Here is a 20892-nt window from a genome sequence, read left to right on the forward strand (position 1 = left end):
GGCCCGGCTCCCACTCCCCCGCGCTCCCGGCGCGGCTGGGACCCCTGGAGGGGCGCCGCATCCCCGTCCCAGGTGGGGCATCCCCGCTGCCCAGGGGCGCTCTCCGGGAGGCATTTTTGGGGCAGAAACGTGGGGGTAGGGTTTTTTTCAGCTGCTTCCCGCGGGGCTCGGCTAGCCCAGGGTGTATCGAAGTCCTCTGGAACGGAGGCCCTGAGGGTCTTTCCCGAAGGCATGTCCTTGGGAGCGGGCGGGAAGGGCGGTGGGGCGTGCGGGGCTGGCGCGGAGGAGCAGCCCGGCCGCCGCCGTAGTAAAAGAGCTGCTCCTCCGGTGGTTGGGCTGGGGAGCGCTGGGCTCCTCCTCCTCGTCCCCCCCAGCAGTGCACAACCGGGCGTGTGACTGACGAGTCTCCCCCCGTCTATCTTTTTCTTTTTTTTTCCTTTTTTTCTTTTTTTTCTTTTTTGCCATGGGTACACACACCGAGACGCGCACATGACAGCACTTGAGTGCCAGCGCCGGTGCATCGCCAGGAGGGCTGTGCTTTCACTCCGGGCACGCACACACGCATGCTGCTGCTTCTGCTGCTGCTGCTGGAAGTCTTTCTACACGGGGATTAGCAGCCGCCTCTCGCTCTCTGTATTTCCCTGTCTCTTTCTTCTCCCTTCCTTCCCTTTCTCCTTCTCTCCCTCAAACGCCTGACTGACGGACAGCGGGCAGGAAAAGGTAAATGCGGGCGTGCTATTTGCTGACGATACCGAGGGGTGATGGTGTTAGCGGCGTGCTGCGCGGTACGCCCTCGGCTCGCCGGGCAGCCTGCCTGGCTTGCCTGCCCTCCCGCCGCGCCGGCGGCTGCCGGTCCCCGACTCTCCGCGGCTCGGGGTCGGGTTTTGCCGCGAGAGGTTTGGCTTCCCCAGCCCCCTCTCCTCTTTCCGTGGGCTGCGAGGTAGAGAGGTTCCCCGCTATTGTGCTGCTCGTACTTGGCACCGCAGCTGCGAGCGTGCGGGAGCGCTTAGCCAGGGTTTCGCTGGAGGAGGCTGGCTATTAATTGCTGTCTGCGCGGAAGACGAGAGCGCTTCCTCTGGCAGGGAACCTGGGCATTATTTATTAATCGGGGCTGGAGAGAGTGGCAACGGGAGGGCTAGTCGTCGTCCCCGCGTCGTGTCCTCCCTCCCCGTTTGCTGCATCATTCAAATGAGTAATTCCTAGCTGGCCTTGCGTTGCGGGGCTCTATCCCCTCATCCGCGGGGGCTCTGCCAGCCGCCGTGGACTGCCATCCTCTCTTGCCCGGGGAAGCGCCCCCCTCCCCGGGGAGCCTGCGGGCGAGCGGCGAGGGGCATCGGCCGCGCCGGGTCCTGCCCCGCCGGGCCCCGCAGCCCCGCGCGGGCTCCGTTATAGTTGTCGGCACTTGTTCGGGCCGAGTTTGTCCCGCCAGGACAAGGACAGCGGGGTGGATGTTTGCCTCGCCCCTCGACGAAGCCCCCGTGGTGCGGTATCCTGTGAAACCGAGAGGTCCGGCGCAGCCCTGCCGAGGGGACCGCGTCCCGCGGGGGCTCGCACGGACCCCGATCAGACTTCCAACCCCAGGGGCGCGGGTTCCTGGGAGAGCGGTTCAAGCCGGCAGGGGACAGGAGGGAGGCGGTGTTGAGGAGCCTGCCCTCCCGGGCCGCTCGGGCAGCGGAGTTCCCCCGCCGCGGGGAGGGGGCGGTCGGGCGGGGCAGCGCGCCCCGGGCAGGCGCGCCCCCTCCGCGGGCCGGCCCCGGCTCCAGCGCGGCTCCAGTGTGGGCGTTTAGCGGCGAAGAGCTCCCCTGGTCGCCTGGGCAGCCCCCGGGGCGGAGGTTAAAGCGCCCCCCGGGAAGGGCAGGCCTCCCTCCGCCGTGCCGGCACCCATCGCTTCCCGGGCTGCGGGACCGGCACCGCCACTCCCCGCCCTGCGGTGCTGGAACGGAGTGGCCCGGGCTGCCGCCATCCCCCCGTTCCTGCTCCCTTCCGCCGGGAAGCGAGGCATTTAGCGAGGTCCGTTATGTAATTACGGGGTTTTTTTCCCCCTTCTTGTTGCTGTTACTAAACCCGGCTCAGGATGCCGGCAAGGAAACGGCTACACCGTGCTTGTTTCTGAAAGAGGCTGATAGTTTTATTTGATCTCGGAGAAAAAAAGATGGAGTAATATTTTAGCGCTTTGGTTTCACACATGATTGATTTTTGGAAAATCACATCTCATTCATGTTGTTTTCTACACCTGTCAATGGTACCTAAATATGCTGTTAAAGACAGAAAGCCTTAAAAAAAAAAAAAAAAAAAAAAAAAAAGACTTGTAAGAGAAGCAAAACCCGTGAGAACTGTAGTGGACAGCATATGAAGTTGGTTATTAAAAAAAAAGGCAAGTAGTTGTTTAACTTATAGCCTTACAAGTGAAAGGTAGGTGTGCTTGCAGGCATGGTGTATGCTCAGCTTGTTGGATTGGATTGTATTTCAATGTTAATGCACCTTTAAAAAGGCAACACTAATTTCTACTCCTTGTGGGTCCAGTGTAGATGCTTAAGGTATTTCCCCTCCCTTAAAAGACATTGTGAGTTTGAGCTGTTCCAGTGATCCAAGAGATCCAAAAGTCTAAAGGGTGCATATTCAAAGATAAATAGCATATATATTTGGAGATCAAATTGCTGCTGATAATGATTATATGAAAAGTAGGAATAGTTAATGGAAGCAACACAGTTCCCTGTTTTCTTCTGTTACAGTTTACTTGTCTGTCTGGTACTTCATATTTCAGATACCTATATAAATTAGGTAACTAAATTATGTATTCAAATTAGGCAACTATTTAAATTAGTATTTAAACATATGGGAGCAACATATGCTGTTTATTACAGACTTTATCAAGTACTTTAAAGGGTGCAGTAGTGTTTCATTATATGTATATCTACATGTATATATATCCTTCTGATTTAAAGTTTTCTTTTACTTCACCAGAACTCTATATAGTTTAATTCAAGGCTCATTCTGGTCTGTCTCTTGTGGGATTAACTCTTGGAGGCATATCAATGTAATCTGTTTGTGTTAAGCCTTGCAATGTTCTTTCTGTAAAGGTGGTGCATCTCAGTGCAGCTCTGGCAAGTGATGTTTCCACCTGGAAATACAAAAAGAACTTCATAAATAATTCATGAGATAGTGTAATAAATGAAGGTAATCCCATACCAAGGAAGAATAATACAGGAGGAAGAGTCCCTGGATTTTTTTCATTGTCATTTTCACCCTGATCTCATACCATACAGTAGCTTAAATTTTCACCCAAATTGTAATTGACAAATGCAATGCCCTGAGACTGGCATTGCCGTTTTAAGTAGATGAGAGTTCAAGGCACTTTAAAGTGAGATAGTTTATTCAGCCCTTAATCTCTGTAACCAAACTTAATTTTTACTGTCTCTGTTGTATTATCTCTCAAGATTTAAGAAAGCTATTTTTGTCACGGGCACGTAATTAATACTTGTTCCCCCCTCTTATGCCAAATTTTGCACTTTTGCATAAAGCTCATCCAAAGGAACCTGAAAAGTGGATCTCCATGGTAACGAGAGAGAGATTGAGAGATTGAGAGAGAGAGAGAGAGGATTTGCTCCCTCACCATAGGTCAAGACTAGACGCCTACCCATTCCTTAACTTGTAGCAGCATTCATTGGCACCTTCCCCTTTGTGGTTATTTTGTCTCCTGGGGTGTGCTTTTACTGTTGCCTCATGCCTCCAGAGTGAGAACGATTCTACTCTGGATGAGCACAGCTTCTGTGTTTCTCCCTGCTCTAATCCTCCCTTCTGCCTGCATTGTATTTAAGGGTTTCTATACCTGTATGATTTTATTGTGGGATTTTGGGAAATAGCTTGTTTTCCCCATCAGATTTTTGTTTTGAAGACCTGTTTTGTCTATAACTGTGTGTAATAGCTGAGACAACCTTACTCATTAGTCGTCTTCAGAGGAAAGTGTGTTCATCTCCTTTTTTATTTGTCTGTGCTGGTTTTGGAGTTTCAGATATTTCATAGCAGTAAAAGCAGTCTACTTCTCACCTGGGAGCAGGGCTGAATTTCGGTTTTTTTCAGCCAGCATGTGAGATGTGATACTAGGGTTCCTGTTTGGAGATATTCAGCGTAAAGAGAGTTTCTTTTGCCCTGTCATCACAGAGCAGCAATATGGAACAACTCTTTCTGGGGGAATCACTGGGATTTTTTTTCCCTTTCTCTTCTTTGAAAAATTGTCTGCCTAGACTGTGTCTCTCTGTCAAAGCTGAGATGAAGTGAACACATTTTATTCTAGATGATCCTGTAGTCAGATGCTTAAAACTTTCACCAAGGAATATAACATATTTTCTATTTCCATTTTCATTTCCGTACTCAGTTTTTTAGGTACAATCTCATGAGAGAATACCAAATGGCTTTTTAAATGGCTCCCTTAGGCTGCTGGTGCACCAGGTCTCTCTGGGCATATTTCCAGCTTTTTTGCCTTTCCCTGTGACATATCTTGGGATAATTTGAAAACATCTGCTAAAGCAACCATCTTAATATGAGACAGCAGTCATCATTTGTCACTGAGCAATATGTCATTTGTGGCTCTCTAATTGGAAGACAGGTGCTGATGCTGACTTTGGCCTTCTTAACTTGTCTAGTTGGCAGATTGTCTGTAGAAACACATTTTGGTGCTTTGAAATCCCACCGTGTATTTCTACTTTTCTGTATCTCTATGTTTCTTAAAGAATTGCCTGTGCCATTTGAAAATCTGCTCAAGAGACCATAATGATAGCAGCTAGAGCATTCATAATCTGGCCTTCCAAGTAAACTTGATTTTATGCATCTCTCCGGTGTCTTCTGGCTAGATGAAAGCCATTTTTAAATAGTTGCCTGTGAAGCTTTTTCTTTAGCCTTTGTATATGAGAAACTTCTGAACCCTTGCTGCCTGATGCCCTGTCCCTGTATTGGTGGCATTTCAGTGGATGTCGCTCATTCCAATTGTTTCCCTCTTTTTGAAAATTTAGCATCACCTTTAACTGAGGAGGTTCTTCATCTTCTGATTTCTCATGGTAAGGAAACTAGGAATTTGAGAAATGAACTTCTATCTGTGTGAAGGATACGTATAATTCTAGATGCCTGGATCCAGGCTTTCTACCTCAGTTGCTGTGGTTCAGGTGACAAAAGTATGTGGCATCAGCTCGTAACCAAAGATCTCAATAGTTATGAATGGTGTCTTACACCTAGAAGGTGCTTTTTAAGCCTTGTGGGTTAATTTTGAATGTAGGTTGCAGTAGCTTGAGTTGACTTGCAACATCTTACAGGTTTTGGCATCTTAATATCCTGATGTGGTGACTCTGCTGGATCCAGTCAAGGATTTCTTGAGGTTTTTTTCTGTTGTGGAAAAGGGAGATAAGGGGGTGAGGATCCCCAAAAATTTTGTCCAAGAACTGTGCTTGAAAGCCTATTAGTTGTTCTGGGTGTACATCCTCTCTGAAGGTATTTCACGGCACGTGATGATAGGATGGTAGCTGAGTTACTTTTTCAAATGAAGGGAGTGGTTTTTTTCAGCCAGCTTCCCAAGTGTGACTTCAGTTGCTAATTCTGAGCTTGAGCACACTTTCTTCCTGTGTGTCTGTTTAGTTTTGCAGATGGAACAGGATGATGTCTCTGACTGGAGGTCAATAACTGTAAGATACAATGATTAGCAGTCTCACCTACCTGTGTCATAATAACTTCAGTTTTAGCAGTGTGCACCCAGCATTGAAAGTCAACTTTGAGAATTAATGTCTCACTACTGCCCTGTGTGTTTCTTTCGTCTTGTCATCAGGGGGGAAAAAAAGAAAAAGGAATAAAAAAATTAAAGAAGGGTGGAAATGAAATCCATGTGTCTGCTTTGTGGTAGTGGTCTCAACAGTATCTTTTCATTTTTAGCTGGTCAACAGGAAGAGTGAAGTTGCCTTTGTCCAGCCAGAAGTATTGAGGGTCGTGTGCTCCATGGATTCAAGGTGTCTCACAGATGTCCAAAGTCTGTGAGAATCTCTATCTCCTTTCTATCCTGCAGCTGAAAGAATTTTGGACTCTTTGCAGCATACCATTCACATAGGGAGACCTTCATTTCATGTGTCATAGAGGAATGCAGCTTCTGGTCCTGTAGTGGTGGAACTGCATTGGTGCAAATGTTTCACAAGGACTTCAGAGATCCCTTGTTCTCATCAGTCTGTATCTTTTGGCTATCTGTTTGTTGGGCAAAATGCTCAGAGCGTGGTTTGGTCCTTCAAAGGTGTCAACTGTTGTTGTATCTGGTTTACCTCCAAAATGTTGTAGGGTTTTGCTTCTCTTTTTTCTATTTTTTTTGTGTGTGACTGTATTTTAGAACATCACTAAATTCTGTTATCAGATCCCATTTTCTAAGAACATACCATGGGATTGGATCTGAGCAACCTGATCTAGTGGAAGATGTCCATTCCCAAGATGGGGATTGGAATTAATGATCTTCAAGGTCCCTTCCAACCCAAACTATTCCACGGTTCTGTGATTCACCTCGCTTTTCCTTCTAACAGATCTTTACTTGAAGAGAAGTGTTTACTGCCAAATTTATATACAATTTTGTAAATAATGTTGATGAATAGCCCAATGGAGCTTTTTAGTGGCAATGGGATAGCAAAGTAGAATTAAAAGGGAAAAAAATCACCACAGGAAGGAATGAAAGGTATAATTAGGAGAATTTATCATTATTTTGTATAAATTAAGTATTGCAAACATAGTCATGTCAAAAAAATTTAAATTAAAAAATGAATGGTAATTCTGTTATTTCATTCATGGAAGAATGATACAACCTTAAAAGATAATATTTGAGAAGATGATTAAAATTATTTTCTTAGGAAAATATCTCAAATATCTAGATGGCATCTGTCCTTTAATAACAGCAGCAAAATAAGGCTAGTGATTACTAGATTAGTGGTATTTTGAAAAGCATCATATGCATATCACTGTATGAAATTAAATACTCTAGAAGAAGAGGGGCAATATCTGTTCAGGAAGCACTGTAACTTTTAGTGAAAAAGATGGATTTCTTAAAAATTGTGATATGGATATTTATATGATAAAATAAACTTAGGTGGAATTATAAACTGGAGATGAAACCTTTTTCTCACACATTTGGATCTCACTCTTCCTTGGAAGAAGAACCAATGAAGGTTTCTTTTGTTAACAAAAACAAGAACAACAAAAACAACAAAGAAACAAAAGAAACAAGCTACTGATACTGCAGTCAGGAGAGACTACTGAATGGTATTCAAACCAGCTGGCTGTTCTGTTAGCTCAGAAAATTTTTTTTTCAATTTCTGAAATATTAGAAACTTATTCATGTAAAAATTATGGTTGCATCTTCCTCTTTGTTTTGTTTTTTGGGGGTTTTTTTTGGTCCATGACAAATACTTCAAATACAACATTGTGTGTAGAGCTGTTTCAATATCCATGTAATGTCCTTTACAGAATTGCAGTGGCATGGTACTTGATGAGCATTCACTTCACCTTGGAAAGAAATGGTAGTTGGAGTGTTTTTGTATGCAGAAAATCTGTGTGGTGTTTCTTATCATACTGTGATGGTGTGGGGGCTGACTTCCACAATTACTTGTATGGTGTTCTACATCTCTGTAGCATGATATAAATGTCCCTACTGGGAATCTTCATGCTGTGTTTTTCAAGGACAGTTGTACACCAGAATTATATATGAACAAAAGCTAAATACAAGGATGTTCTGCAGTATTCTCAAGTACTTTGGCCATTTACAAAGCAGGTAGTGTATGAGGTACTTCAAAAATCAGTGCAGCATGCTGCAAAATAATTAATGTGTTATGTCAAATTACTTTCCAGAGGACGTTTTTGACAGAATCAAGGCAAAATATGAGAGTATACTAAAGTTCTTGACCTGATCCTTTGCTCTTTGTGCTGATGGGCATTTTGAACATGAACTGCAGGAGCACGCTGCCTGCCCTGTATGAGATGTTAAATGTTGAGCACCAGTTGGTCAGGCACATATTGGAGGGGTTTTTTTGAATCTGAAAAAATGCTGAAATGCAGTAGCAACACTTGTGTGTGTTACACTTGTAGAGCCCTTCTGAACACAGAAATATTTGCTAAGAGATTACTCAAGGATCACAACATTTCTACAGGACCCAGGAGAAATTAATTATATTGTCTTTCTTTATTCTAAATTTCTGATCCCTCTATGACAACACACAACAAAGCATGGTGAGAGAAAGATGAAGATCTATCTCAGTGCCCATTTCAGTTTCTTTTGGAACTAAAAAGAAATTTTGCATACAATGAGAAGAAAATTTTCCAATAATCAATTTTTCTAGCATACTTTGCACATTTGTAGAAACTCTTAACTTGCTTTTTGCTATTTAACTTTGTCTGTAGTTTGCTTTGATCTGCTGTAGGACCAAAAATAACTGGTTCATTTTCCCAAGGACTTACAGTCTCTCTAAGAATAGAGAAACTAATATATAGGAAATAGGAAAGCCTACAAATGTAAATTTTATTTGTTTAAAAGCTTCAATATTATTATTCTGTAATGGTGTGACGCTAAAGTTTATTTTCGTGTTTTAAATCGTACATAATTCAGGACAAATGCTGCCAGTGGTCTGTGCACAGTTCCCAGTGATCTCTGTGCAATGTGTCCCTGATGAAAGAAAAAATGCTTGAACCTGAGGCTATTGCAGAAAACCTCAGTATTTTATTTTATTGCAAATTAAGAGATACTGATGAATAAATTGAACGTGGATTTTTTTTCCTTGTTTCAACTGTCATTCTTGTTTGTTTGTTTATATACAGAACTGGGATCATTAATTATTTGTGGTTTAATTAATTAATTAATTGATGAGTTTGCCAGATCTAGTTTAGTCTTTCTGGCTTCGTTAGCATACAGAGTCCTTGCAGCTGATTTATACATTGGTTTGAACAGTTGCTGAATGAGGCAGTGTCCTGGTTTTGAGCATTTGAGTCTGTTTTGGGTTTTTTTACTGCTTTGTATTAAAATACAAACATCATGGTGACTCTGGTATTGTGAGTAGATGAGAGGCTTGTGTTATTGTAGAACATAAATTATTTCAGTTTCGTCTGACAATTTTGCCTCAACATGTAGTGTAACCATAAACTGCTCTGAACTCCTCTTTCCTTCCATATCCAGCTCATGGCAGCTACTGCCCATATTATCCATATGCTTGACAGATGTGGAGCACCTCTTCAGGCTCACACATGCTTTGAATTTAGGTTTAAGTCAGGGTTATTTTTTGATTTTTTTGTTTTTTGTCAGCCACAGGGAGAACAAAAGTGAGTGTGTTCCCTTTAAACTACCTTATTCTTGATGTTGCTCTCTTCCTGCTCTTTGGTTTTGTAGGGAAGGCTGAAGAGAAGCGGAGCTTAGCTGTTCAGGCACATGGGACACTTTAAAGGATTTTGGTTGTCTTTCTGGTGGAAGCAATGAGAACTTCAAGGAGGAAAGGTGAATTCTTTTCTGGAAGGTGTTGAAGGCAGCAAGTGCACTCCTCACACATCTCAGGGCTGAAGAGGCCACTTTAGCTATTGTCATCAGGTGGCCTGGAGAACATGAGTTTATAGACCTGGTAGCTTAAGTCAGTAGCAGACTCACAAAGTCTAGGTCAGACCTACAGTGATGCTCGCTTGGCTGCACACAGGGCAGACCCAACTCTCACAAGTCTAATTCTCAGGAATAATCACTCAGTGATACACAGTGGGTGTATTATTAAACATCTTTTCTGCTTAGTTACGGTGACTGGCCAGAATTTTGGGGGCACCAGCGGCACAGTTACACTGCACTCATATTTTTGATAACAGTAAACACCTCTTATTCTTGGTAAAGGAAGTAGTATTGATACAGGCAGACATGTGCCTTCTACAGAGCGTATGTAGCCAGTATGTTATTTAGTATACTGTGTTATATGGCTGAATAAATAAATACAAGATGCCTATAATAGATCTGAATTGCAAAATCTAATATGATAATGCTTTTCCCACTGCTAGCAGAGCTCAGTAATTTATTACTACGATTTGGTGTCATGGATATGATTCATTCTATTTTAGTGGATGCAAACAAATTGCTTTACATTCATGTAGTAACTTATTACTCAAAGTTGAATGCATGCTTTTTGTAATACTGAGATTCTTAAAAATTTTACGTTTATTTTATTTAAATGTATTTTGGAAGGGGGGGGAAAAAGTAAATTTTTCAGGACATACTATTTAAACAATCATCAGAAAATGTTTAATTTAGCAATCAAGAGGATAAGAACAGTTCTTGAGCCAATTGAATTTCAGTGACAAATCATGCTGGAGCCAAACTGGGTCCTCCCAACAGCTGATACTAAACCTGTGTGTAACCCAAATACTCAGTCACTTTCCAGTTTTCATCTGTAATATGATTTTTATTAAGCTAAGCTGCCTGCTGTGTGTTTTGTGTTGGAAAATGTTAAGCCACAGTATTAGAAAGAAAATGTTTAAATACAATGATCAGTATGTGTGCTGCACATCTTATCTTTTTAAAATAGATAAATAATGAAAAAAAATTCATTTTGCTTCCCCCTTTGAATTTGCAGATTAGTCATGGATTGTTGCCCACAATTTCATGGAGCCTAATCATGTAGTCCTTTTTAAATAGATTCCATTATTATCATTACAATATACCACCTAAAGTAAGTAAATTAATTCAGTGGAGTCTCTCTAGAGCCAAGTTTGTGTGTGTGCTGGAAAATTAGGTGTGGCAAATGTAGTATTAATGGTTATTCTGTTAAGCATTTTCTTAGAGTTTGCATGGACATATTTTAAAAAGTAGGATTAATATTTTTGTATTTATTCCTAGGTCAAATGCTTTTTGAAAGTAGGATGAAATTAGTCATGCTTTATCTAACTCCTTTTAACTAATTCTGCCTGTGCTAATAAATAAAGGTGAAATTAAACAAAAGTTATACTGAACAAAAAACATTGGAAAAAACACTCTTGAAACTGTATATTTTATCTAAATAGACCAGATCTTGTTCCTCTTTATGCACCAACTGGAGAGCATCAACAGAAAGCAGAAATATATCTGCAAAAGAGTTTATTTCAGTAGATGCAAAATGCAGAAAAGTAGGTTTGTGACTGGTGTGTTTACAGGGAGGTAAGTGGGATGAAAGCAGGAATGGATTTGACTTAATGCTAGATTCAAGTAGGGGGAAATGTGAGTAACATAAAGCCAAATGAAAACCTGGTTTTGTTATGTAATTTTTTTTTTCCCGGCATCTAGTATTTGGAGACTTTTAAAATTTGCCTCACTCTGGACTGTTTGGGTTTTGGGGTTTTTTTTGAGGAAGAGAGGAGTAGAAATTAATCATCTGGATAGTGGAACATACGGGAACTGGAGGGAAGAAAAGACAAACAAACAAACCCAAAACAAACCAACAAAAACCTCAAGGTCGTCACTTAGAATAGTTTCCTTAGCCAATTAAAGAACGAATTTGAATTTTAGGACCTTAAGGTTTAGCTCATAGAACATGAAGCCTCAGAACAGTCCATGGGTAAAGCAAGAGCAGAATGTGTGTATGAAAAGTCTTAATGTGTATCACAACTGGCAAATCATTTGTGGAGGTCAGGACACAGTAATACATGAGATGTGTTCACTGTCTCCTCCTTGGTGACCAATACAATATTGCCATCCCTGTTGCAGTAACAACATTGCCATTATTTATTTGGTAGTAGTGTGTCTGAGTTTAGCAAGAAGAAATGAGTTTATAGGAAAATTGTTTCACATAACAGAAAATCACATCAAACTGAAGTGGTACAGATCATTTCAGAGTCTTCCTTGCCAACTTTGTTGCAAGTGAACAAGTAATTTGAATTAATTAATTAATGGAGATGTATAATCAAGGACAAAGATTAACCAATTTTAAATTATGCTTTTAGATTCACAAATAGTTACACTTTTATTTGTAACATCAGTTCCAAATGCATTTCCTGTTTCAGATATGATAAACAGACCTTTCCTACTTTCAGACCATGTGTGGTAATACAAGTGAAAATAGCACAGTAATTTGGAACAGTAACATTGAAAAAAAATTACAGTCCTAAACAAGTTGTAACATTCTGGATATTCCCTAAATACTTACCTCGTAGATTAAGTCAAAACAGATTAAAGTATGCTTGTAGTTCTAAATTATAATTAATTCTCCATTGTATTTTGTCAACAATCTGAATTTCAATTTATATTAACCTTTCCAACGGTCCTGTAAGGTCAATTATTACAAGCTTTTTTCTGGTAGAGTGGTATCTTTTGTGCCTGTCAGAGTTCAAGGAGCTTCTGGACAAAGCTCTTAGTCATATGGTTTAGTTTTGCGTAGTCCTGCAGGGAGTTTGTCTTGATGATCCTTGTTGGTCCCTTCCAACTTGAGATATTCTATGATCTTAGATTGGGCAAAATCAGAACACCCTTTGAAATAAAAAAGCAGACTTAAAACAGTTCCAGATTTCAATGTCTTCAGCAAGGTAAAGAAAAAGAAGCCTGTTCGTAATCCAGCATAGCCTGATAAAGCCTCTAATGTATACACATATAATTTTTGTTGTTAAAAGTGTCTAATGATTGAGCATAGCTGGAATAATCCATAGGAGCCTGATCTGCTACTCACTGAAGTCTGTGGCTCACGCTGTGAAAGTAATGTGTGTCATTTCCTTAAGCAGGCATTGGATTGTGTCAATACATGAGCACAAAGATCACATCTCTTTTTTTTTTTAAATTTGAGACCTGCTGGGATATTGGCACTTCAGAATGTTATCTCCTAAATGCTTTGCTTTTCCACATCAATCATTTGAAAGACAGACTTTATACTGCTACTTGGTCTCCTTTTTATGGGGTTAATATTTGTGGGGGTTTAGATGTTGTATGTGCACAAAAATGACACTTTTGAAGGGACAAAAAAGTCTATACAGGTTCAAAAGTGTGAATGTGCATGGATAACTGAAATCTCACTTCAGGCTTGACCTTTTACATTGTAGACAGATATTCCAGGTTTCTTTCAAAGAAAAGCTTAATCCCCACTTGGTAAACCTGCGCATAGCCTAGGTTTTATCTCTGTCTCATGTTATAAATATGTGTAGTGCTTAACAGAGGTTGCAGTAGTGTATGAGATCATCTAAGCTGACTTGAATTTTACATACAGAGGATGGAAACTGGCAGTTAAGCTAAATGTTGGAAGATAAAGACATTATTTCTCCCACTAAGGATTCGTAGTCGTCAAGACTGTCAAATTCATTTGTGTGTCAATTACAGTTCCAGAGGTGAAAAGTCAGGCTGCTTTTCAAGACAAGTTTTTCTAATTAGAGTAATGAATGTTTGATTAATATTCCATTAGTAATATATGATAATTATACCCTGATGGGCTGTCACTTTAAGTACATACAGAGCAAGATCACAGATGCATTTTTATGTTGTTATGCCTTTGTCAGCTTTAGTTCCCATCAACAGTCAGCTTTATGCAGATGCTCACTGAAATATTTCAGAAATACATTTTGCCTGTAAGCCTGTTAAATGGTGCTACACGTCTGCTTTGTGGGTCAATGCCTATCTCTTGCTTTGTTTAACATTTCATCAGGGTTCTACGCTTTGACATTCACTAGATGGAGCTTGCAGAGAGAAACTTTACTATTCAGGAAATGTAATGCGTGAGGAAAATCCTAATTACTAACTGTGAATAAATCCAAATCAGGAAACAACAGCAACTTCATAGAACTGTGGTGGAAAATCTTGGGACTTCTGGAGTTTCAAAAACATTTCCCTACAGTAATAGTTTCTATAGAGATGCATGCAATTAATATTCAGAATCCCTGAGTCAATGTCATGTATCTCCCTGAGGATGACCGTGGCATTCAATGTAGCTCTAAGGGATGAGAGCTTATGGTGCTTTCCTGGTGAACCTCATGGTCTTCAGCTTCTAAAGCAGTTCTGGAACTCATTGCTGACTGTGGGCATCCTGGTATATGAGTCATATTAAGAGGGAATGGGGGAAAAAGGATTGGATGAGATGCTACACATTGCGTAGCAGGGTGCTGGAGTAGCAGACAGGGACTGTCTGGATGCACATCTGACTGAGCTCTCCGTTTTTTTTCTCCTTGCATTGTTTCCCATTCAGGCTAGATCAGAAGACCATTGTCTTTGTATTGCAACCTTTACATTTGGCTGAAAGCATGTGTCACAGAACAAGAATGAAGCTTTCTTTCACAGTTGAAGAAAGGAAACCTAATTGATGCTGGCATACATGTTTTTATGGGCCATGTGTTAATTACCCAGGGTTGTAAATGAACAGAGACGTACTCCAGTTATGTGTGTATCTGCAGCAGTGTATATAGGAACAATTACAGTATTTGAATGTTTCATTCATTCTGCACTGAATTAAATTTTTTCCAACAATTTTAATATTTGAAAATTTTTATGATATTAAATAATGTATTTATTAAACTTCACATAATTACTTTTTTTTTAATAGTATCATGTAGAGATCCCAAGAAGTTAAGAAGTATAGTGCAGTGTATTCTGACTCTTGGAATAGTGAAGGAATGAGTTACTGTAGAGGACTGTTGCCCTTTCTGTGTCCAGCTGCAAATCTGTGAGAAGAGCTTTGCAATTAGCTTTTGTAAATACTAGCTGACAGCAGAGGAGGGTTTGAGACTTTGGTTTCCTGGGCTCCACTCCAAGTTCTGGAATGAAATACACTTCAGTGACTGCGTATCTCCCTGCCCCTGTCTCATCTGTCTCGCCTAGCCTGACTATTTTGTCTCCTCATCTTGACTCATGTTCATTCTGTGTGCACCATGCTTCTCACTGCCCTTTTTCTGCATGATGGTGAATGCTACCTCTGTCATGGTTTCCATAACGCGTGGATGGAGGATAGAAGGTATTAGAAACAGTACATTTTAATCTCATTTTTAGCATTCATGCAGTTGTGCCCCACTGGACAGCAATAAGCAATGACAGTCTCTTGCTCACCTGCAGATTTGGGTGTGTTTGGTGACTGTTGCAGGCAGAGCATGTTCTGTGGGACTGGGGTACAAAGAGGAGATTTATTTCAATCTCTCATGTACTCCTGTTGGGTGAGATGAAACAGCAGATTTCTAAGGCCACCTTTTTGTGAGTTTTATTGCTTTCAAGACAGAATAACCCTGTTGCCCTATTTTTAAAAATGGCAGCAGTAGCTTTCAGTGATATTTTTAAGAATCTAACTTCAACAAAACTTTTTTTAAACTCATATGCTCAGATGTATCTCAGCTGCCCTTCTAAAAAAATTTAACAACTGTGAACAACTCAGGCATTTTCAGTTCCTTTGTAACTCAGATTATTTCACATTTCTTATTTGAACAAAATTAGTTAAGTGATTAAATCAGAACTAAGATCACTCTGTCTGTGGCAGTAGCTGGGACTGAAGGGATGCAGTCACTTGCTATTTAACGTGGATTTCCTGTTCATAGGGGAGATTGTTTTACCAGGAACTTGTTGGTAGGATATCATGGATGACTCAGGACTGTGCAGAGTCTCTCTGCTGCTCATAGGGAGCTGCTTTCAAGCACAGTCTACGAAGTCTATAATTTAGCAGTGGATGGTGCTAACTATTCACAGGAAACGTGAATCCAGAGGTGGAGCTGAAAACTGCTTTGATAGACGTGGCAGCAGGAGAAAATTGACCAGGAAGGGCAATTTAGAGTTGTTGTTAATAGGGGTTACCAGCGCTTTTTATAAAAAACTTCTTATGGCAGTGAGCCGAGAAATTGAGATCCTAACACAAAAGCAATTAATTAGGATTGTTTGGGGAAAAGATGACATAGCTGTTTGGAAAAGCACTATTAGGAAGGTGAAGGTGACCTTAGAAGTCAACTGATGTGCTCTGTTTTACATCCCATTAAGTATTCCCAACAACAGAGGAGATTTTGCTTTAGACACATACAATGTATACTCCGTGATATACCAGCAGAAAACTGCACAGGTATTTCCACATTATTAGGAGTAAACTGCCCTTGTGGCAGGAAGCACTTGTAATTCAAGAGAATGTTCAATGAATGGATTCCCTCTTTAAAAGAGAGAGGATAAATGTTACTAAATACTGCCGTTTCTTTGTGGAATTGTATTGGAGAAACTGCAGTAGTGCCTAAAAGGATAAGGAAACAACTCAACTGCTTTCTAATTGCTGTGATGTATGCTGGACTTGAATATGGTGAATACATTCGTCTTCAGCTGATATAATACCCTCCAGTTTTTAGTTTTCTGATGCCAAATGATAATCCTTTTGTTTTAATTCCTGCTAAAACTCTAGTGTTCTTAAAACAGTGATACCTTAAGGTTGTGCTGGTAGCTTCATCTCCTCATATATTTCCTCATTTTTCCTGTTTAAGATGTCTTTTTTAATATTTACTTAATTTTCCGTGGTTTTGTTGTAATAAATATGTACTTGCAATCTGCTTTAAATGGTTTTAAAGAATTTAAAGTTCTCCTTTAGTCATTGTTAGTATTTGAACAGAAGCATTTGTTAACTTGATTTGATCAGATCTATGCTCCTTAGTATAATGAAATCAAATGTAATCTAACATCATCTTCTTTGTATAGGGTGAGTAATGAGATTGTTTTCACCCAAACAAAATTTTTTATTATTATTATTTTAGCTTTTATTTTTCATTGGAATTCTTTGCACAAAAATTATGTATGTTGCTCACATTTTAGAGGCCTCTTGGTAGAGAGTACAGTTTATTCAATTGCTAATATTAAACCCACTTTTCTTTCCCATCAGCACCATATAAATGTTATTCATCTTCAGTATCACCATATCTCTCAAATCATATTCACAACTGAAATAACTCTGGTAATGGTGACACCAAACACTCTGTGTATTTCAGTGTCTTGAGATAATACTAGTGCTATCTGTAAGATAATATTTCCCATGTTCTCAGCTGAAAAGCTCTGGAACCTTGTATGTGGTGTGTGGGAAACTGTGCTTATGGATATTTTTAACGCTTATCCCTTTATTCTGCATTAGTACTGCATCATAGAAGCAATAGCTTCAGGAAGAATACTCCTGCTCAGCTGACAATTCAGGAAGTGTTGCTGTCCCTCAGAGAAAAGATTAAATTATGTCTTTTTCTTTAGGCTTTACTTGGATTTGTGTGTTCCGTGGTGCCGGAGAGGATATGGGTCTTTTTCTCCTGTGGCAGACAACCCATTAACTGTACCTAATACAATTGAAATAGCTGTTCCAAAGAAGAACCAGTTCTTGTCCAGTTAATTGCAGCTTTTTGATGTGTCATTTATTTGAGTGTCTTACTGCAGCATCTTGTTTCCTACAGAGCTCAAAGGCTGTCTGTTTTTATTAGCTGTGGGTGTGGCACATTGCAACAGAAGGAAGTCAGCATTGCTTCTTTTCCTTGATGTTAAAAATGCTACATTAATAATCTCTTATTTTAACAGTATTATTTGGTTATCAACTGATTTTATAGGGGATTAAACTACACTCTTGCGGAGAATAAATGGATTTTAAGCTTCACCAATTAATATAAATTTAATGTAATTTGACAGATCCTAACATGGGTTTCAAACAGACCCAAATCAAGTGCCTTTGTGATAATTTGGTGGTTCCTTTGTGGCATTGAAACTATTGTTCTTTCATAATCACATCTTGTTAAGGACCATAAATAAGTTAACTCTGATCATTTTACATCAAAATAAACGTTGAATATTTAATACTCCTGTGTCTTTCATATAGTTACAAAAGAATTTTGCAAAAATATTGGGTGAAAATTCCTGCATGTTAAGCAACTGCATGGAAATTATGACCTATTTTCAGATCCTTTTTAGGCAAATGATAAGATGGAAAAAATACATTTGGAACTAATGTAGGAAAATGTTTTATTACAGTAACTGTGTAATGATAAGGCTTGAGAAAAAAATGATATATATGGAAACTGCAGAGATTTGTTGAAATGCAATGGATTCCTAGTACTGTATCCCACAGCCGTAGGGAGGAGAAAAGACCCAGCAGGCAGGAATTGTGCAGCAAGATTGATTTATTTAATTATTTTACAAACTCTTTTATAGATTTTTTCTTCATAGTCTAATTGGACAAAGGATCAGCCACCCCTTGGGGGTGATTGGCGAAAATCCTAAAACATCCATTGTCAAAATATTTTTCTACAGTACCATAAACATAGTTCTACAAGGTTGCAGGTGTTCATAGTTTATAGAACTCTGCTACTATCTTCTGTGAGACAGAAAAGTCTCTCACGGGCTTAGAAAGAAGCAGGAATATTTCTTGCTAACAGCATTTTTGTATTCACAGATTCTGACTTTCTTCCATTTGAAGTGCTTATGTCTCACATTTGTTCCTGTAGACCTTTTTACAGGAATGCTTCAAGAAGGATAATGGCTTGGGGTTTATATCTACTGCATGCAGAATCACACCAAGAAAAAAGTGGGGTTTTTTCCTACAAATGTATGTTATCAAATATGTGACAGTATGTTCTTATATAAAGCACTCACCTGTTGAAAACCATTTTTGTGTTGTTGATGTGGTTTGTATCTGTTGACTTTTTAGACTTGGTAACGTGGAGCTGTGTTGTAAGCTTTGCCCTGGGTGAAAGCCCACCAGCTGTAGCATCTCTCTTATTGTGGGCTACTGTGGTCAGAGGGTGCTGCGTTGGGACCATTGCATTTGGTAGCCAGAAGCTCATTAGTTCTCTCCTTTCTCTCACTTTGAGTATGAAAATTTAGGTTTCTTACACTCCTGAGGCATAGTCCTGAAAGGCCTTCTCCTCAGAGCTAGCAAGAGAAATTCGATTTATCTTGTGAATTAGTGGATGAAATGTCAGGATGGGAGCTAATCTCAGATACACTGCTCATTTGGGAAAGCGGCCCTGGGCTCAGAATGCATACAGATATACAGATAAGTAATGATTTCAAAATAAGGACAATAGTATGCCACTCGTAATGCAAGTGCAATAAGTAACTCCATGCCTGTTATCTGATTTTAGAGACCCTTTAAATTCACTCCTTATTAGATGACCTGAAATTTTGTCATGGACAAAGTGAAGTATGCAAATCCTGTAACTTCAATTTATGCTGCGAATTTGCATATGTGTATATAAATAAAAGCTACAAAACCCGCATACAGATAGACAAATGCTGTCTCAATATCTGCAGACTTCTGTTTGGATATTTCGGGATTATGTTGGATCCTAAAACTAAACTGAGTTTTCATCCAACTCCATATGTTTCTGTGGTGGTGCTCAGAGTGAACTTAAGATTTTCATCTCCCTTCTATACATGAGAGGGGGCAAGAATGGAGGCCAGATTCTGCCTTCTTTGATATTTTACAGATTATCTGTAAATTTTCTCTATTTTTGGTTAAAGTTCATGTCATTTTCAGTGCCACCTCCAAAGACTGATTGATATTGGTGACTTTTTATAGAAAACCAGTTTTGCCCTTTAGTATCCCAACCCTGTGAAATTATAAGTGAGTAAAAATCCCCAAATCCAATGAATTAGGTTATAGGTTGCATTTATATAGTCAGACAAAAGACCAAGTTGTGTTTTACTTAACAATCTATTTAATAACCAATATGGGTGATTAATTTTTTTCATGTCAGACTGTCCCTGAATCTTACTTTCTTGGATTATTTAGGCTAGTATTTAGAATATATTTTGTCCTTCTAAAAATCTTGCTGACCAAAACAAAATCCATTGTACATATATTTTCACATATCTAAATGACAATTTTCACTGTGGTCATGGGCTCTCCGTGGAGGCCAGCAAGACAATCATCTGATTAACATTTTCTTCCCTTAGGTGTCCTACAAGTAATAGATACAAGGAAAGTTGTGTAGTTCTTTGATTAATATAAAACTAGGTCATCAGTGGCGTCCTTGCGTGCTAGGACTTTGAGGTGTAAAACCAAATTTACTTCCCCGTATCACTTCAGTAAGAGCCAATCTCCTGTTACACAAAACCCCACAGAATTTTTGTTTGATTAGGGTTCCCGAAAAGTTTCCCTAAGGTTCTTCCTCTGTGTTTCATGCTATTACAGCTGTGTTGCTTAATGAATACCAGGTGATGTCTCCTTCAAGGACACATTTTTTCATAAATTCTCCGTAAAGCAATAGCCTGCAGTGCTCTTGTAAAGACTGTTAGAAGGCTGGCAAAGTTTGGCTTCCTCCCTAATGTAGCAGAATTTGGCTCAATATAGGTTTGTGCTACATAAACTGCTCCCCAAAGGTTTTTATGAGCTGCTGTACCAGAAAGCTCCACTCCCTTTTGGGTAATAACCACTTATGATTTCGTGCACTAAGAGACACATGCATCGAAATGTATTGACCTGAGAAGTTGTCTGAAGAACAATCCACTTCAATATTTACTTAAAACAAAAATAAACCCTGTTGATCAGTAAAATACAGAGATGACACTGTGCAAGTTCCCCCCACCATCACCGCTTGGGCCAAAAGTTTAGTTTTCTGCATCTGCCTCTGAATGGGTATTACGAACAAAAATTTTCATAAAATGAATTGCAGATTGAACTCCCAGGGTACTCTGAATTTCTCATAGGTAATTTTGAATTTGGGGACAGCTATTTTGATCTCTTACCACCACATTACAGCTATGTGAAGGATTCATATGAACAGCTGGTAAATTTTACTTGAAATTTGTTAATGAAGTCCTGAAATCTTAGTGAATCCTGCAGAAACTTGGACTTAAATGCGTATATGTGATCAGACTGGATATAGCGTGGGCTCAGGGAAGCCTATTATTGTCCTCTGAGAAGCTAAACAAGATGAAGTCATGTGCAGGTCTGATCTCATTAATTAGCATTGTTCCTGATCTCAATGTTG

General features: G+C 39.9%; 1 protein-coding gene across 5 annotated transcripts in view; it reads left to right on the plus strand.

Moving 5' to 3' along the window:
* Positions 1–388: 388 nt before the first annotated feature.
* DLGAP1 (DLG associated protein 1) overlaps positions 389–20892 on the plus strand; it is a 414737-nt gene continuing 394233 nt past the window's right edge. For all 5 annotated transcript variants that reach the window (XM_039548527.1, XM_039548528.1, XM_039548526.1 and 2 more), the window contains exon 1: positions 389–720. The gene's annotated coding sequence lies outside the window, so the exon portion shown is untranslated. The remainder of the gene's footprint in view (positions 721–20892) is intronic.

The sequence above is a fragment of the Corvus cornix genome, chromosome 2 (genome assembly GCF_000738735.6).
Source record: "Corvus cornix cornix isolate S_Up_H32 chromosome 2, ASM73873v5, whole genome shotgun sequence".
NCBI classification, from domain to species: domain Eukaryota; kingdom Metazoa; phylum Chordata; class Aves; order Passeriformes; family Corvidae; genus Corvus; species Corvus cornix.